Here is an 18,372-nt window from a genome sequence, read left to right on the forward strand (position 1 = left end):
TTAGATAAATCAAACTTCCCACAAGAGCACGATAAGGACGAGGATCTGGTAGACATGTTCCTTCGTCTCGGCTAAGTCTAAGATTTACGTCGAGAGGAGTATAGCTCTTTTTTCCATCAGTCATACCAAAATTTTCTACCAACTTCTTTGCGTAGTTGATCTGCGATACAAACAACCCTTTATCGAAATTTTCGATTTGCAGACCAAGGAAGGTTCCAAGTTCACCAAGCTTCTTCATCTCAAAACGAAGCGAGAGCTCATCTTGTAGACGAGCAACCTCATCACAGTTACTGCCCGTCAAGATTATGTCATCCACATAAAGAAGCACCACCACCATCTGTCCTTGACTCTTCTTTATAAACAGAATTGAGTCGGATTCTGAAGCCTTGTATCCACAAAATTGAAGATATTCCGCAATCTTTCCATACCAAGCACGTGGGGCTTGCTTTAATCCATATAATGCCTTCTTAAGTCTACAGACCAACTGGGAACCATTAGTCTTCTCGAATCCAGGTGGTTGTTCCATATATATTGGACGATCAAGTTCTCTGTAGAGAAATGCATTCTTGACATCCAATTGCCACAACTTCCATCGAGAACTTGCTGCTAAGGCCAATACAGTGCGAATTGACGTCATCTTCGCAACTGGGCTGAATGTCTCCTCATAATCTTCTTCATACTTCTGTGAGAATCCTCGAGCGACCAATCTAGCTTTGTATCGATCTATGCTTCCATCAGCCTTTCGCTTGATTCGATACACCCACTTACATGTGACTGCTTGAGTATCAGGAGGCTTCGGAACAACGTCCCATGTCTCATTCTTCTTGAGAGCATGCATTTCATCCTCCATTGCTGTCACCCATTCCTTGACATTTTTTGCTTCATTATAAGAAGTGGGTTCTTCGTCGTCTATTGCGTTTGCCAAGAAACAAGAGAAGGTTGTTACAAAATTATCATCCCTAAATCGAAGGGGCCTTACAATGTTCCTTTTTGGTCGAGATTCCCCATTTTGTTGTTGACTTGATTCTTCCTGATGTGGACTTCCTGGTAACCTTTCACCTTTGGCTCCTTCATCGACTGAAGTATCTTGAGCTAAGTCAGGGCTCCCCCTGTCACTATTATTACTACAGGAGCTTCCCGTAGACGTGGGAATGGGAAGATCAGTCTGAACAGTTTCTTCAACATCCTTCATATAGTACGAAGAAATTTCGTCGAAAACAACATCTCTCGACACAGTGCATTTGTGAGTTGACGGATCCATACACCGCCACCCTTTCCTTCTCTGGTCATAGCCGACAAACACGCATTTGACTGCCTTCGCATCCAATTTGCTCCTTCTCGAGTCTGGAATATGGACATAACAAGTAGATCCAAAAACTCGAAAATGTTTAACATTTGGCTTAAAACCAAAAAGCATCTCGAATGGAGATTTGAACTCATTTGTGCTAAGCGGAACTCGATTGATGACATGAGCAGCACAACTCATGCCTTCTGCCCATAACTGCCTTGGTATATTCTTCATATGCAGCCAAGACTTACAAGTCTCTGTAATGTGTCGAATCTTCCTTTCGGCTATCCCATTCTATTGCGGGGTCTCAGGGCAAGAGAGTTCTCTTTTTATGCCATTTTGCCTACAAAACAGTTCAAACTCTTTTGAGCAAAATTCCCCACCATTTTCTGTCCGCAATACTCGAATTTTCCTTTCCTGTTCTCCTTCTACCGTCTCCTTGAACTCGAGAAATTTAGAGAACACATCAGACTTCTCTTTCACAAAGTACACCCAAGTGAACCTGGAGAAATCATCCACAAACAGCAACATATATTTACTTCCCGAGTATGAGGCAGTTCGAGTTGGTCCCATCAAGTCACTATGAACTCGATCCAAAGGACCCTTACTTCTCGATACAGAGTTGTCGAAAGGAAGTCGATGAGCCTTCCCATATTGACATCCTTCACACACACTGCCCTCCTCAATTCTCAGATCTTCAGGTAGACCTTCGACAAGTTTCTTTCGAGACATAACACTGAGCTTAGTCATATTGACATGCCCAAGTCTTGCATGCCATAGAAAAGAGGTACTTTTGTCGTTCACCCTTTCTATGTACGAATTTGAAGCTGAAAGGACAAAAAGATCATTTACCCGAGTGCCAGTGTGGACCACATCCGCCTTGATTTCTTTCACGTTCCTTAAGAACTTCACATCATTTGGACCAAACAACACCAAATTTCCAGCGTTTACAGCATTTGCAACCGAGAAGAGATTCTTGTGAATTCCTGGAACGTGGTAGACATTCTTCAGAGTAATAGATTCTCCTTTATCGCTTTCAATGACAACTGATCCTTCCTTTTTAACTTCGTGAACCGAGTTATCAGCCGTGACAATGCCAGCGCCCCCATTATGAACTCGACTCGACGAGAACACAGAACCATCTCCAGTAACATGATGTCCGCACCCTGAATCGACGATCCACCTTTGATCGATCTCCTGTTTACCATGAGAAGCCTCTGTTTTCTTTTCCTTCGAAGTCGTCACATCGACATGAAAAGCCTTGTCCCAGTCCTCCTCAACACGTTGGTTAGACTTTTCTCCGAAATTTGAACCAACAAAATTTCCATTCAAATTTACTCGACAGTCTCTTTTGAAGTGTCCAGTCTTGCCACACCTGAAACACTTAAGGGACTTCTTAGGAGTACTTGAAGAATCTTGACCTGTTTCTTCCTTCTTCGACTTTCCCTTTTTCCAACTCGATTTCTTCACGAACAACGCACTGTTCGACTCCTCCTTTATACTCGTTCCAGCAATTTGTGCGGCCAACGACTCTTGAGATGACAAGAGATTTTCAAACTCCTCGAGTGAAGGTTGTTGAGCCCAACCTTGAATCGATGTGATGAATGGTGTATATTCAGGTCGAAGTCCTCGAACAATATGCCTCTTTGTTCGAGCCTCTGAGATTTTCTCATCTGGATTCAATAAGGAAATTTCTGAGCATATGTTCTTTACCTTAAGAAAGAACTCCGACACAGATCCGATTTGCTTTGCGGCTGCCAACTCGTTTTCAAGCATCTGGAGACGAGCCTCGTTCTTCTTATTGAAAAGACGATCAAGCGTTTCCCAGATCTCACGAGCAGATCCACAACCGATGATGTGCTCAAACAGATTATGGGAGATTGACTTCTTCAACACAAATTCTGCTTTCGCGTTGAGTCTCTTCCGCTTCTTCGATGCTTCCGCATTTTCAGCAACATCCTCAAGAGCTACATCATCATCATCTACGACGATGTCCCACAAATCTTCCCCAACCAAGTACGATTCCATACAAGTTTTCCATATCCGGTAGTTTGACTGGTTTAACAACTCCAAACCGAGTCCAGCTACACGACCACCACTTTCCATATCGAATAACAACGATATCTTCTTCAACAATATTACCAAAGCTCTGATACCAAGTAACGAAGTCACAACCAGGACTCGATGATCAAACAGTGAAGAATATATATGAAAGTGAATAGAAAATTTAGAGAATGAAAAGCAAAACTGGAATGAGAATCTGTCTATATGAAATTGATTAAAATAAGAACACGATTACAATCTTAAATAAAGTAAAGCAACTAAGACATTAAATTAAAGACATGAAGAGTCTCATTACTAGAGATAAGATCAAGAGGCTTGGACAATCCAAGAGATTCTTGCATAACAAAAAGATTCCTTAATTGTTATTATTATTATTACTTTAATTTCTAACACTGCCATGATCCAAATAAGAAGTGAAAATGAAGCACAATTTTTCTCGCTCTCTACAAGGCCACTAGATGATATTCCTGAAGACCTTCAGTAAATGCTAGATGACTTTAGCCCAATATTCCAGCAACCTGAGGACTTACCACCCGCCAGGGAACAAGATCACCGCATCCCATTAAAGGAAGGCACGGAAGTTGTATGCATGCGTCCCTACCGATATCTCGCCCTGCAGAGACAGAAATTGAACATTTGGTTAACGATATGATGGACAGGGGAGTCATAAGAAGAAGCCACAGCTCTTTTTCCGCCCCCGTGGTGTTGGTCCGAAAGAAAGACTTATCCTGGAGAATGTGTATTGATTATAGGCGGCTCAACTCAGCAACCATTAAGGATAAGTTTCCTATTCCGGTCAGTGAAGAGTTAATGGAAGAATTGCATGGGTCCAGGTTCTTTTCCAAGCTCGATTTGCGCTCAGGATTCCACCAGATAAGGATGCACCCAGGTGACTGCCATAAAACAACATTCCGTACTCACGAAGGCCTGTATGAGTTTTTGGTGATGCCCTTCGGCCTAACCAATGCACCATCCTCCTTCTAAAGCTTAATGAACGCGACCCTGAAACCATTTTAAATGAAGTTTGTGCCAGTATTTTTTGATGATATCCTAGTATACAGCCCGAGCTGGAAGGAATATATCCAGCACCTACATAAGGTACTTTCAATATTGCAACATAACGAGTTATTCCTTAACAGGGGGAAATGTAATTTTGGGTGCAAGCAAATTTCCTATCTTGGCCATATCCTTGACAAGAATGGTGTAGCCACGAATCCAGCAAAGTTAGAAGCAATGAGCACATGGCCAGTTCCAGAATCTCCTAAGCAATTGAAAGGGTTCCTTGGTCTGACCAGATACTATAGAAGATTTATAAAAAGCTACAGCTCCATAGCACAACCACTCACGGCCTTGTTGAAAAAAAGTCGGTTTGAATGGCATAAAGAAGCTGAAGATGCATTCCTATTGTTGAAGCAGCGTATGCTTTCCCCTCCGGTCCTGGCGCTTCCAAATTTCAATATTCCCTTTGTAGTAGAGACCGATGCAAGCGGAGTTGGTATAGGGGCAGTACTAATGCAAGAAGGTCGACTCATTTCATTTATAAGCAAAGCGATTGAACCAGAAAAGTTACCATCATCCACGTATGAAAAAGAGCTGACGGCCTTGACCTTTGCGGTGGAGAAGTGGCGATCTTACCTTAGATACAAGCAATTTATTGTGAAGACCGATCATGAAGCTCTTAAATACTTGTTGGAACTAAGAGTTCAAACCCCGACACAAGAAAAATGGCTCTATAAATTGGTGGGATATGACTTTGTTGTTCAATATAAAAGGGGTAAAGAAAACTTTGTGGCAGATGCTTTGTCTAGGCGGGTAGCAGGTGTCCAATGTGCAGGAATTTCGGTCTATCACACTGCTATCCAAAAACAAATTCAGGAAAGCTATGAAGAAGATCCCAATTTAGCCAAAGTCATTTGTGAAATTCTTGTTAATGTTGATTCTCACCCAGAATGCTCATACGACCACAGGTTATTAAGGAAAAGGGATCGGCTGGTGGTGGGAAAGAATAACGACCTCAGAAATACCTTAATTGCAGCCATGCACTTGGGGGCAGAAGGGGGGCATTCGGGAACTCTGGTCACCCAGAAGAAAATGCAGCTTGTTTACTATTGTCCAGGAATGCTTAAAGATATTAGGGAATTTGTCCGGACCTGTGAAGTTTGCCAAAAAAATAAACCTGATAACTCAGCATATAGGGGTCTACTTCAACCCTTAGCAATTCCCAATCAATTCTGGGAATCGGTCTCCATGGATTTCATTGAAAGTTTGCCTAAGTCAAAAGGCAAAAGTGTTATATTTGTGGTAGTTGACAGACTATCGAAGATGACCCACTTTATGAGTCTACAACACCCCTTTTCTTCCCGGACAGTAGCTGAATTATTTGTGGACAACGTTTCCAAGCTCCACTGAATGCCAACAACAATCATCAGTGATCGAGGCAAAGTGTTCTTAAGCACCTTTTGGCGGGAATTTTTAAGTATACAAGGAGTAAAACAAGCTTTATCTTCAGCCTATCACCCCCAGACGGATGGCCAGACCGAGATAGTCAACAAATGCTTGGTCACTTATCTACACTACATGGCTGGCCAAACTCCGAAAGATTGAGGACACTGGTTGCCTTTGGCTGAATGGTGGTATAACACTAATTTCCATACAGCAATACAAACAACTCCTTTCGAAGCTATATATGGATACCCCCCGGTCCACACACCGTATGTAGTAGGTGACTCGAGAGTGGAAGAGGTGGATGTATCGCTAACGGCCAGAGAAGCCTCACTCCAACTCATAACTATTTATTGAATACAAGAGAAACAATTCTAAATCAGAAAACTTTATCTCACTTACTGCTAAAATGAGAATGTACACAAACTCAAGAAAACATACCCAATACAATTGACGAATATGAAAAACTAACAACACACAAAGCTGAGAGTATTATTCAGATTTTAAAATTTAGGAAGAAAAATCTAATCTAGCTAAACAAAATGTTAAACTGAACAAAATAGAATACCAACTCAAATTTGAGTGACACAAAACCTAATTATCTTGAACTTCAAATTAATTGAATCATGAAACATATAATTCCTTGATGTTAGAATCTTGAATCTAGATCTTTATTCATTAATTTTATAATCATAATATTTTATTTCGATAAATTAGGGTAACCTGTAGTTGTGGAAACATGTATGGATATGTAATGAAAAATAATTTATTATATCGTTCTTCGTTATTTTTCGGATCTTCTCTCGGTCTTAAATCTATGAGTTCTAAATCTGGACTTGGATCAGAATGTTTGATGTGAGTGGGGTTTATGTCTTCTATCCTTCTATCGATATCATTTTAGTGTTATTGAGAATAAACAACCTTTACATTTATATTTACATTTAGTTTGACGAGAGTAACATAATAGGTATGTTATATATATATATATATATATATATATATATATATATATATATATATATAAAGAGAGAGAGAGAGAGAGAGAGAGAGAGGTAGGTTGGGGACTAACCCTAATAAACTATTCGGCTCATTATCGAAATAGTAAATAGTATTTATGCTTCTACACAAATATGTCCTCATATTTATTATAGATGTCTAAATAAGTCCATAACCTTTGTACTTTAATAGATCACTTTAATTAGGTTTGAATAACAACTAATATACAATTAATAAATAATATATATCTAAATATTTGAATTAATTCCAATAATTTCCTACTTGGGTCATATACATATTTCATTCAATTGTATATTATAACCTTAAGAGCTAAAAAAAATATTATCATTTTCAAATACATTTATATCAATCTCGTCCATCAGTTATATCAACATAGGATTAAAATAATTTGTGTTACATTAATTCATAACTAAACCATCAATAGTCACATATGCTAATACAATCAAATGACATAGATCAAATATGGATGGGTAGTGTAGATTAACATGTAATGTAATCTTTAATATGTATAATATCAATTGATCCTCCTTTAATCCTTATAGAGATTAATCTGAAAATCTTTATAATCTTGATTTTCTTTAAAACTGAATCTTTATTTCTGTAAAAACTGAATCTTTAATGTGCACATAAATAAAAAATTATATCTATATAAACATCACAATACAAACTCACACTAAAACTGTATATCATCTAAATATATAATATCCATATGAACAATCTGTTCATGAAAGACCTCGAATAACGAATATTTAGATAACAGATCTGTAATTTAGAGTTTGTCCAAATATACACAATAGATAACTTAACATTCTAAATTCTTTATTTTCCAAATGGTTTGACTTAGTCAAACTCATATTTCTCTTAAAATAAAAGACTATAGATCATTGTCACGTAATATCCTTAGTGGTTTTTTCTATATCATTAATAATTTGCAACCCTGTGACAAAATTTTGCAATCATATTCTTTAATTGAATGCCACAAAACACATAAAAAATTATGTCATTATGTTAAAATAATTTAAGTGTCTACTTAACACTCTTACAAGAATTAACTAATTCAGCTAGTAATTAAACTAAAATTAAGTGGCATGAATTTTCGACTGTTATGGTAAAAAACAATTCGAATCAAAATACCAAATGATCTTTATCTGATTCGATTTTACTATATGAGTATGTAATGTTTTGTTTTTCAAATGTTACATTATTTATTTTATTGCTTTCTAGTTATTCAAAACAGGATACTTTAAATATTTTTTCAACAACATAAATATATTTAATTTTTTATGGATACAATTTAGAGTATACATTAGACACTTGTTTAAGGAGTCTTTTGTATTTCTTTATTTATAAGACTAAATTTGTCTCTAAATTTTTTAGAATATTCAACAATTATAATCTAATAATTAATTAATTTAGCTTATTTTCTTTAGACCTAACCTTAACTAGACAACCTAAAATAATTTACTATTTGTCTTAGTTGAAACTTTATTCCTTATTTAAGTTGTAGTTCTTAATTATTCACTCCAAAAAATTCATTATATGGAGATAAACTATAAATGTTTGTTTCCAAATAAAGAGTATCTAAAGTAGTTTCTTATTTCTTCATATTTAATTTGAATTGTCATTTCCCATGTCGATGTTTCATTCACCATCAATTGTTTGTACAACTAACTCAATCATACATCGAAGCACTTACGTTAGATAGTAAAAGTTTACCATCAAATGTGTCTAAGTACCGAAGTTAAATTACTCTTAAAACAAACAAAAATTATAATATGTATTCTTTTATGCATCAATTTCTTTAGTGATTTTCTTTTAGTTGCAACATCGATAATTTCTACAACCTTTTTACTTTATTATCTTTTAAGATATTTTCTAAATGATCACCATTTATGTTATTTTTGTTTCAATCTTTTATTTTCTACACACAATATGATGTGAGTTCATAGAGAGACTATATCTCCCTTTACACAACTACAATTCACATCATATTAACTTAATTATGGATAAGAAAATTCAAATGTATGAGAATATATTAGTGTAATTCTAATTAATGCATTTAATTTTTAAACAAAATATAACATATGTTATGGTGTATTTCTTTTGTTATCTTTATTCTAATAATAACTTTTTTAGATATAGTTCTTAAAAAAGAACAAATTCTAGATAGGTTTAAAAACTTTATTATATAAAATGAACTTAAAATATTAAAAAAATCGTATAAACAGAAGTGATAATAAAAATAAATGAATAACCATATTCACATAATTTAATAATCACACAAATTCAAAATAATGGTACGTCTCATCATAAGATACTAAACTCGTCATTAATATTTAGTCTTTGGACTTTAAATATTAACTTGTAAACGATAATCTTTTGAAATAATAAAACATTAACACAGTAAGTCTTGTTAAACAATTGACTATTTTTAGATAGTTCAATTATTCACATGACACATCAATAATGGTTACATATTTATTATCACATTGCATAATGTTATTTTGACCAATTATTTATCTTCATTTGGGCCGATTAAATAACCGCAGAGATTATATAGACATTAATTTCTTAATTTATAAAACATATTAATCTATAAAACTTTAATAGGATGTTTCTTCAATTAATTGATTTAATAAATTAATAACTTTTACACATTCTTTAAATGTGTAACTCGATCCATTAGTAAACTTTACTTAAGTCGATTAATAACTATATAGTTACAAACACAACCGTCTTATTTTCAAAATACAAATATATCTATAAATTAATAATTTGTACATAATTTAAATATGACATTCGGCCCGTTTTTAACATTTCTTTGGGCCGATTAATAATTGCATAATTAGACATTTAAGTGGGCCTAAAATTATATCAAATTTGAATGTATTATTATTACAGAAAACCCAAATATTGTTTAATGCATCAAAATCACATAAATGTTATGTGTGTGACACAAAAAAATAGTAATTTTTCTAGTCTTTCAAATCTGAATGTATAATATTATATGATTGATAATATAAAAAATTAATTAATTATATATGAATATGGACAACATTACTAAAAATTTTAATTCTCAAAATTATAAGCACATGACTTATTAGATTAATTGATATATTATAATTTTTTTTAATATTATAATTTTTTTTTTAATTGTTATTGAGATTCCTTAGTTATTTCTTAATTACAAATTAATAAAAATAATAATAAAAGGAAAGAGGTGTTTTCTTTATTTTCTTTTTATTCTTGACTTTCATTCAATTTTCAATAAATCTTTGTATTTAAAAATAATAATATTGATAAATAACTTTAATTTCATAATTTATATACATATATAATATGTTGTATATATTAAATTCCATATTTTATTTTATTCTGTATATTTAAATTTTATAATATATACTTTATTCAGTATATTTATTTCTTAATCTGTAATTAGTTCATAATGATATGGTATATGAATATATATAATTATTCTTATTCTTAATTGTATATGAATATATTAATAGTTATTTTAATAATAAATATTACCTGAATATTTAATTAATTAGAATAATAAATATTATTATTTTAATTCTTTAATTAATTATTATTCTAAAATTTGAATTCTTTAATTAATTAGAATGATAATCAATTATTAATTAAAAATAATATCTAAAATTAATTATAACAATTCTTAATTAATTATAAATATATAATTTCAAATCAAAATAAGATGTAGTATATTAATTAATTTCTCTATAATTACTGATTTTATGGGATTATATATTTAAATAAATAAAATAATAGATTCCCTTCCTTAAATGTTACTAATTTGATGGATTCCTTTGAAAAATGGTTCAGCTTCTTTATTCTTATTAACTATACCTAATACGTATGTTATTAATTCCAAACAAATCATTCATAATCCAAAATGATTCATCTATGATTTTATTTATTCTTTTAAATCTACGAATTGAACTCTGATCAAATATAAGTTATATATAAGAAATTAATTAACAAATAATACAAGATAACATTTACCAAATCAATAATAATAATGATCTAGATATCAAACTGCATAAATAATTAAAAAATAAAACTCACGATTATGCCATTTATTGAGAATTGCTCCAAAAACAAACTCATTTGAGTTCTTGAACGATGACCGTTGAAGTAGAACAAGCCGAACGAACCAATAAAACGATGTCGAAAGAATCTCGATAAAAAATTCTAAGTTGCAGTTAAAATTATCCTTAGTCGAGGGTTGATAAGTATAGGCGAAAAAGACCGTCTAAATAAAAATAGACCATTTACATATATGGTCGAAATAGTGAGAAATTCATACAAATCATGATAGGATAAATGTAAGAGGTCCTCAATATGAAAGATAAAATCGAGTAACTTTTTATTAGAAAAATGATAAATAACTCAAAATCCAATTATTTCATCTCATTAGCTTATAAGAAGGAACTGGACACGGAAATGATCAACAATACAATCAAAGGGTATGAACAGAAAACAACCCAACAATGATTAAGTGTATTATTCCACCTATAAAATTCAGATAAAAAAATAGATTCGGCTAAATAGGATGCCGAACCGAACTAAGCGCAATATTTCCTCAAATTTGAGTGATGAAAAAAAAAATAAAGCACCCTCGATGTTAAAAATATCCTATGGACCAATAAAATTTAACCTTTAAACTCGTTAAAATTTACTTTTTAGAGAATTAAAATATTTTGAATTTTCAAATAAAACTATATATCATATCATACCACTAGTACAAAAAAATGGCAACTGCGACAGTATTTACTGTCGCTATTGGTTAGATTAACGTCGCTAAATATCAACCGTCACAGGAAATTAACCTGTGGCTAACTGTCTCTATTGGTTCCGTAGCTAAAATATAGCTACAGGAACTAGTACTGTGGCTAATGGATTGGCAACAGGTATAAATTACTGTAGCTAAAAAAGTAGCTAAGGGAATAAATTACTGTCGCTATAAAAATGGCTAAGGGCATAAATTACTGTTGCTAAAAGGGTAGCATAAGAATAAATTATTTTCGCCATATATATATATATTAATATTTTTTCTTTATTAAGAATCTGAATAAAAAAAAATAAAAAAATTAATACTAAAATTAGATCATTTATAATATCAAAACAAACAAATATAACATTTTTATCCAATACAAAATATATAAATATAAATTTGAACTCTTATATCATAAAGTTCTCATCATTTATCAAAGTATCTTTTTATTAAAGTCGTCCAAATAGTCCCTGTCAAAGAAAACAAGTCAAAGTATAAATTAATTCATATATATCAATTGTGGTAAATTTTAATGTGCACTTGAATGACCAGATTTTCATCAATGTCTTGAATAAATAATATTTAACTAATAGGTTCAGGCTATTTAAGGAAGACAACAAGTGATTTACTTGAAGAAAATGACATTCACTCTATATTTTTATGTCAATCTAAATGAAAGTTGGTGTTGTTCTTGCAATTCATCAACATGTACAAATAAACAAAGCAATGAAGGACATGTGCATGTCTTAGGTTCTAATTAAACAATTTGCAAGTTTTCTAGGTACTAACACATTCACGTGATTGCGGAAACACAATTAAATTATTAACCAACCTATTTAAGTTGTAGCTATATTATTAACCATGAGATACTACTAAAAACTGGAATCCCATCATTAACATGCCATACAACTGAAGACTATCACTATATTAACCTACGAGACAAAGATAAGTTTTCTGAAATCATTTAAACGGTAAACACTCTAGAGAGATCCATCAAGTTGAGGAAACCAGACCAAGGAAACATGAATAGAAATATGAAGTAAGACACAAATAAAAGATACATTACTTTCTACAATAGCTCTTTCCTCTTGATGATGATAGTTATATCATTTCACTATCAATAACTACGAGACAATAACACAAATTTGAAAATATAAAACCTCATTACCAAATTCTTAATAAACCAGCCACCAATCAATAACCACATTGAATTTCATAAATCCATGTTTGAAACATGCAATTACACACAATAACTACAATAAAAACGAGAAGCGCCTATAACAGTAATAAACATGATTTAGAAGTTGTTGGTAGTAAGTTAGATAATTGTCTATGGTCTTATGAGGTAACATCAAACTTACTTGTGTATCCATGTTTGTAAACAGAAGAGTGAAGCTAAATTGAAACCAGCTTCCTACTGCCAATCTCAGAGATTCCTTAAAGTATCATTTAATACCAATACGAATTTGGATTTGAGTCTGCAGTTTGTGAAAATGCAAAACAACAATATTGAGATAAGTTTTTACTTAACATAACTAATTGTCTTAATCACACCTCAATATTAACTTTAATAGAGAAAAAGAGGGATTAATAATATTGTTATCTAACCGTTTGAGGTATGCTAAAACCTATAAGAAGAATCTTTGTGTGAGAGGAGTCGAATATCAAACTCGAAATTTATTAGAATAACAGAATGTGTTGGCTATTTGACACGATCTAGCTGTACCTAGTCAACTGTTTGTCAAAAAGTAGAAAAAATAAAAATAACAGTGTCAAAAGAGAAGCGTGAATCAACAATTTTTCTAAAAAATACTAGAGTAATATATTTTTCAGAAATTTATGTTAAGAATTATTCATCTATCCTTATAGAATATTATGCTAAGAATTGATTATATCTTCATCTAACATAATAGAACAATATTATAAACAATAAGAAGATGAACCCTTTCATTTGAGTAATCAAATTATTATTCTGAGAATCCAGGTGACCCTGATCTTGAAGAATAAAAAGATGAGGCAAATGCATGCAAAAGGGTTGAAAGCAACAATCTAGGGTAGAGGCAAGGTGTGGCCATAGACTGTGCTGGTGCTGAGGTGGGTGTTGATGCTGGTGAATGAGCAGTCTGTTTGTGCGGGAGTGGTGGGATGTGGGCATGACTATGAGAAGGTGGTGGTGCTGGACTTTGCTGGTGCTGATGGTCATGAAAAGGTAAAGGTGCTAGCCAGGTTAATTATAACTCAAACATATCGAAATTATGTAGAAGAAATAGAAACAAGAAGACAACAAAATATCACAAATATAGGATGGAAAACTTGGCCCTAAGAATCTCTGTAATATCTTCTCTGACATTACTAAACTGCTCTGGATCAGAAGTAAAACATTTTGGCGAAGCTACTGTATTGAAACTACTTTGAGAATGAGTATGGGAAAAAACTTCTGAAATTGGATCAAAAGCAAAGCATTTTTGCAAAGCTACTGATTACAGAAAACTTTTTATATATTACACGATTCAACCTCCTTTTTCATGTGTGAGAGATGGAGACTGAAAATCTGATTTACAGGTAGAATTGACGAAAATCATAAGTTGCTGATATTGAAAAACTAATGCGATTCATAGATAGTTACTAACCTGTAAAGAGATTATTCTTTTCCTGAACGACATTTAGGATAAAACTTTAAATCCAATCGAAAATCGGTGAAATCTTCCTTCAACTGTGAAGAACTCTATCACGATTATCCCATCATCGATTTTCACAGGGTTAGTGCTTTTAACCCCCTCCCTTTATTTGGTACTTCGGTCACCTAATAGCACAATTCAGTTTCCCTTAGCCCAAAATTAATAAGTAAAAAAGAATGAGACTACTTTTAGAAATTTTAAGTAAAATCATAATATTTAATCGGATGAACATTTTTAGTTTTCATTTTATATTTTAAATTATTAATTAATAATACGTTTGTACTTCACATAATGACCATTTCAGTCTAACTTAGTTCAATAGACCAAAATGAAAACCTATGAAAAAAGTAGAATTATTTTTAAAATTTTTATGTAAAAAAAAATATAATTTAATTATGTAGGTCTCAATATTTTAATATTGAATTTTTTTTATTTAAAAATATTGTCACAATACTTAATAACTGTAGCTATTAATAACCAGTTAGTATATCTAATAATTTTGCTTGATCAATAGCAACAGTAAAACTATACCGTTACTAAATTTTGTCGCTATTGATACATTTTTTACTAGTTATATATATATATATATATATTACATTAAAATTTAAATTATTCCTTTTTAAGATTTTTGACATATATATATATATATTATAGTAAAATAGCATTATTGAGATTTTATTTATTTCTTTACATCTATAAATTCAACCAACAAACATTGTTGTAGATTTATGTTTCATCTCTTATCTAGATATTCTCCTTTTATATATTTCATCATGGTTAGCATTGTTTTCAACCATTTAGTAATGTTAGCAGTGGTACTACAATTTTTATCTATTTCTAGCTCAAAATTAATAAGCTTTTCTACTTATCTTATTCATCAAGATTCCCTTGAATATCCGTTTTACGACTCATCTATCAACCAAACCGACCTTCTAGACCGAGCCATTGGTCGCTCTGGTTCTCGGTTGTCTCATCTCAAATCTGTCTCAAAATTCCCCAATAATGACGCGAAAGAAATTAATGCTATAAACTCAACAATTTCCGCAGCTATTTTCTACGAGTACCTCATAGAGATTTCTATTGGCACACCACCCATCAATCAATTGGTAATCTTCGACACCAAAAGCGACAAAATATGGACTCAATGCCTCCCATGTGTCAAATGTTTCACCCAAACTCAACCCAAATTTGATTCAAAAATATCACAGTCCTATAAAACATTGTTTTGTGGTGAAAAAAATGCAAAGATTTGGGCAATGATAGAAATTGTAAATGGTGGTGTACAAAATGTCAATACACCTCAAAATATATGCACAATTCCACCAGCTCTGGTGAACTAGCCACTGAAACTTATACATTGGGAAACACTTCCTTTCAAATATGGTCTATGGGTGCTCGAAAAACAACATTGGTGTGTACCATCACACCATTGCTGGCATTGCCGGGTTCGAACCTGGGCCTCACTCATTAATAAGCCAGCTTAGCGATAGTGTCGATGGTAAGTTCGCGTACTGCCTAGTTCATTATTCGATCAAACATGCAAAAAGTAAGATCAGCTTCGGGGCTGGCGCAATTGTGCCTGGGCGCAGCACCCCGTTGGTATCCGCCTATTATGTCACATTGGAAGGGATTAGTGTCCAAAATGTGACATTTCCCTTCATGGTTGGTAATGAGAAAACCTATACGAGAATTCCTTGTATGAGTTTTGCCTTGTTAGATACCGGCTCTTTTCTATCTTATTTGCCGACGGATTTATACCAACAAGTGGAGAAAGTAATAAGAAGCGCGGTTAGAGTCCCACCAATTCCATTTGGCTATTTAAAAAATTGTTACATATTCTTTCCAAACTTTCCTACTATCATTTTCCATTTATCTGGAGGGGTTGAATTAGTTTTGACGCGGAGATATACAATCATTAAATATAGCGGCTTATGGTGTTCTCGATATACCCAACCAATGATGAAACTATAATTGGGTGCGTGTTACAAATGGATTACATGATTGGATATGTATTAGGATTTGTATCTCCCAAATCCGACCAGTTTGAAACAATCTGTAAAAAAACACAAGAACACACATATTTATAGTGGTTCACTCAAATTGAGCTACATCCACTTCAGCCACCACCAGATTTCACTATGAAGAAGAAGGAATACAGAGTTTTTGCCTCACACTTTATCTCTCTAGAATTCTGTCTATTTCATGTAAACCCTTAATAATTACATATTTATAGGGTAAACATTCTGGTAATAAACCTAAATAACTTTGATCAGGTCCAAGCCCAAAACCAAAAAAGATAAACCCAATAAACTCTAATTAACAATGTAGAGTTTATTATAAGTGTAGGCTCCATAACTCAACAATCTCCCACTTGGAGACTAACTTCATCATCTCTCGATCGGTAGTGGATTTCCATTTGGTTTATTAACGAAGAAGACCAACTGAATTTGCACACAATTTCAGTTTCTCATTTGTCATAGTTTTCGTCAACATATCAGCTGGATTCTCACTCACGGGAATCTTCTCAAGAGCTAATACTCCATCTTCTAAATCTGACCGGATGAAATGATAACGAACCTGTATATGCTTCGTCCTGCCATGATAAACATGATTCTTTGCTAAATGAATGGCACTCTGACTGTCGCATCGCAACACACTTCCCTCGTAGTCTTGACCCAATTCTCGCAAAAAGCGTTGTAACCACATCATTTCTTTAGCAGCTTCTGTCACAGCAACATACTCTATCTCACAACTAGAAAGAGAAACAATCTTCTGTAATTTTGAAACCCAATTGATTGCAGTACCTCCCAGAGTATAAATGTACCATGTTGTGCTCTTCCTACTATCAACATCACCACCATTGTCAGCATCAATATATCCTTCCAAACCCATATTAGACTTTCAAAAACACAAAGCGAGACCCGTACTTCCTCTTAAGTATCGTAGTATCCACTTTACTGCTTCCCAATGTTGTCTACCCGGGTTGCTCATGAATCTGCTAACAACTCCCACTACATGTGCTATGTCTGGTCTTGTGCAAACCATCGCATACATAATACAACCAATGACAGAGGCATACGGAACAGTTGCCATGTAATTTTTCTCCTCCTCTGTTGAAGGCGATTGATCTTTAGATAGTCTGAAGTGACTAGCTAAGGGGGTAGTAACTGGTTTTGCATCATACAAGTTGAACCTGCTAAGAACTTTCTTCACATATTCTTCTTGTGAAAGCTTGAGAACTTCTTCATCCCTGAAAATTCTCATCCCAAGGATTTGTTTTGCAGCACCCAAATCCTTCATTGCAAACTTATCAGACAACTCTTTCTTAAGCTTGTTAATCTCATACAAGCTTGCTCCAGCAATCGACATGTCATCAACGTAGAGAAGAATAATAATGTACGATTTATCAAACCTCTTGATATAGCAGAAATGATCAGCTTCACACCTCAAAAAATTGTTACTTTTCATGAAGCTATCAAACTTCTTGTACCATTGCCTTGGAGCCTGTTTCAAACCATACAGACTTTTCTGAAGTTTACACACAAGCTCATCTTTTCTTTTGATTTCAAATCCTTCTAGTTGTCGCATATAAATCTCTTCATCTAAATCACCATGAAGAAAAACAGTTTTGACATCCATTTGTTGAAGATGGAGGTCTTCTTTCACAACCAAACTCAAAATAGTTCTGATTGTCATCAATTTAACTATTGGAGAGAAGATTTCATTGTAGTCAATACCTTCTTTCTGTTGAAATCCTTTCACAACCAACCTTGCCTTGTACCTCATGGTTTTATCATGTTCTTCTTTAATCCTGAAGATCCATTTGTTGTGAAGTGTTTTCTTTCCCTTTAGTAGCTCAGTGAGCTCCCAAGTCTGATTCAACATCAAAGAGTCCATCTCATCTTTCATCGCAGACTCCCACTTAACCGATTCATCAGATTGTATTGCTTCCTCATAGCATTCAGGTTCACCTCTATCTGTCAACAAGATATAGTTTAGAGATGGAGACCACCTCTCAATTGGTTTTCGATTCTTTGATGATCTTCTCAACTGTATAACCAGTGTTTGCTGATTTACCTCTGGGGTCA

This window comes from Impatiens glandulifera, chromosome 4 (assembly GCF_907164915.1).
Source record: "Impatiens glandulifera chromosome 4, dImpGla2.1, whole genome shotgun sequence".
Taxonomy (NCBI): domain Eukaryota; kingdom Viridiplantae; phylum Streptophyta; class Magnoliopsida; order Ericales; family Balsaminaceae; genus Impatiens; species Impatiens glandulifera.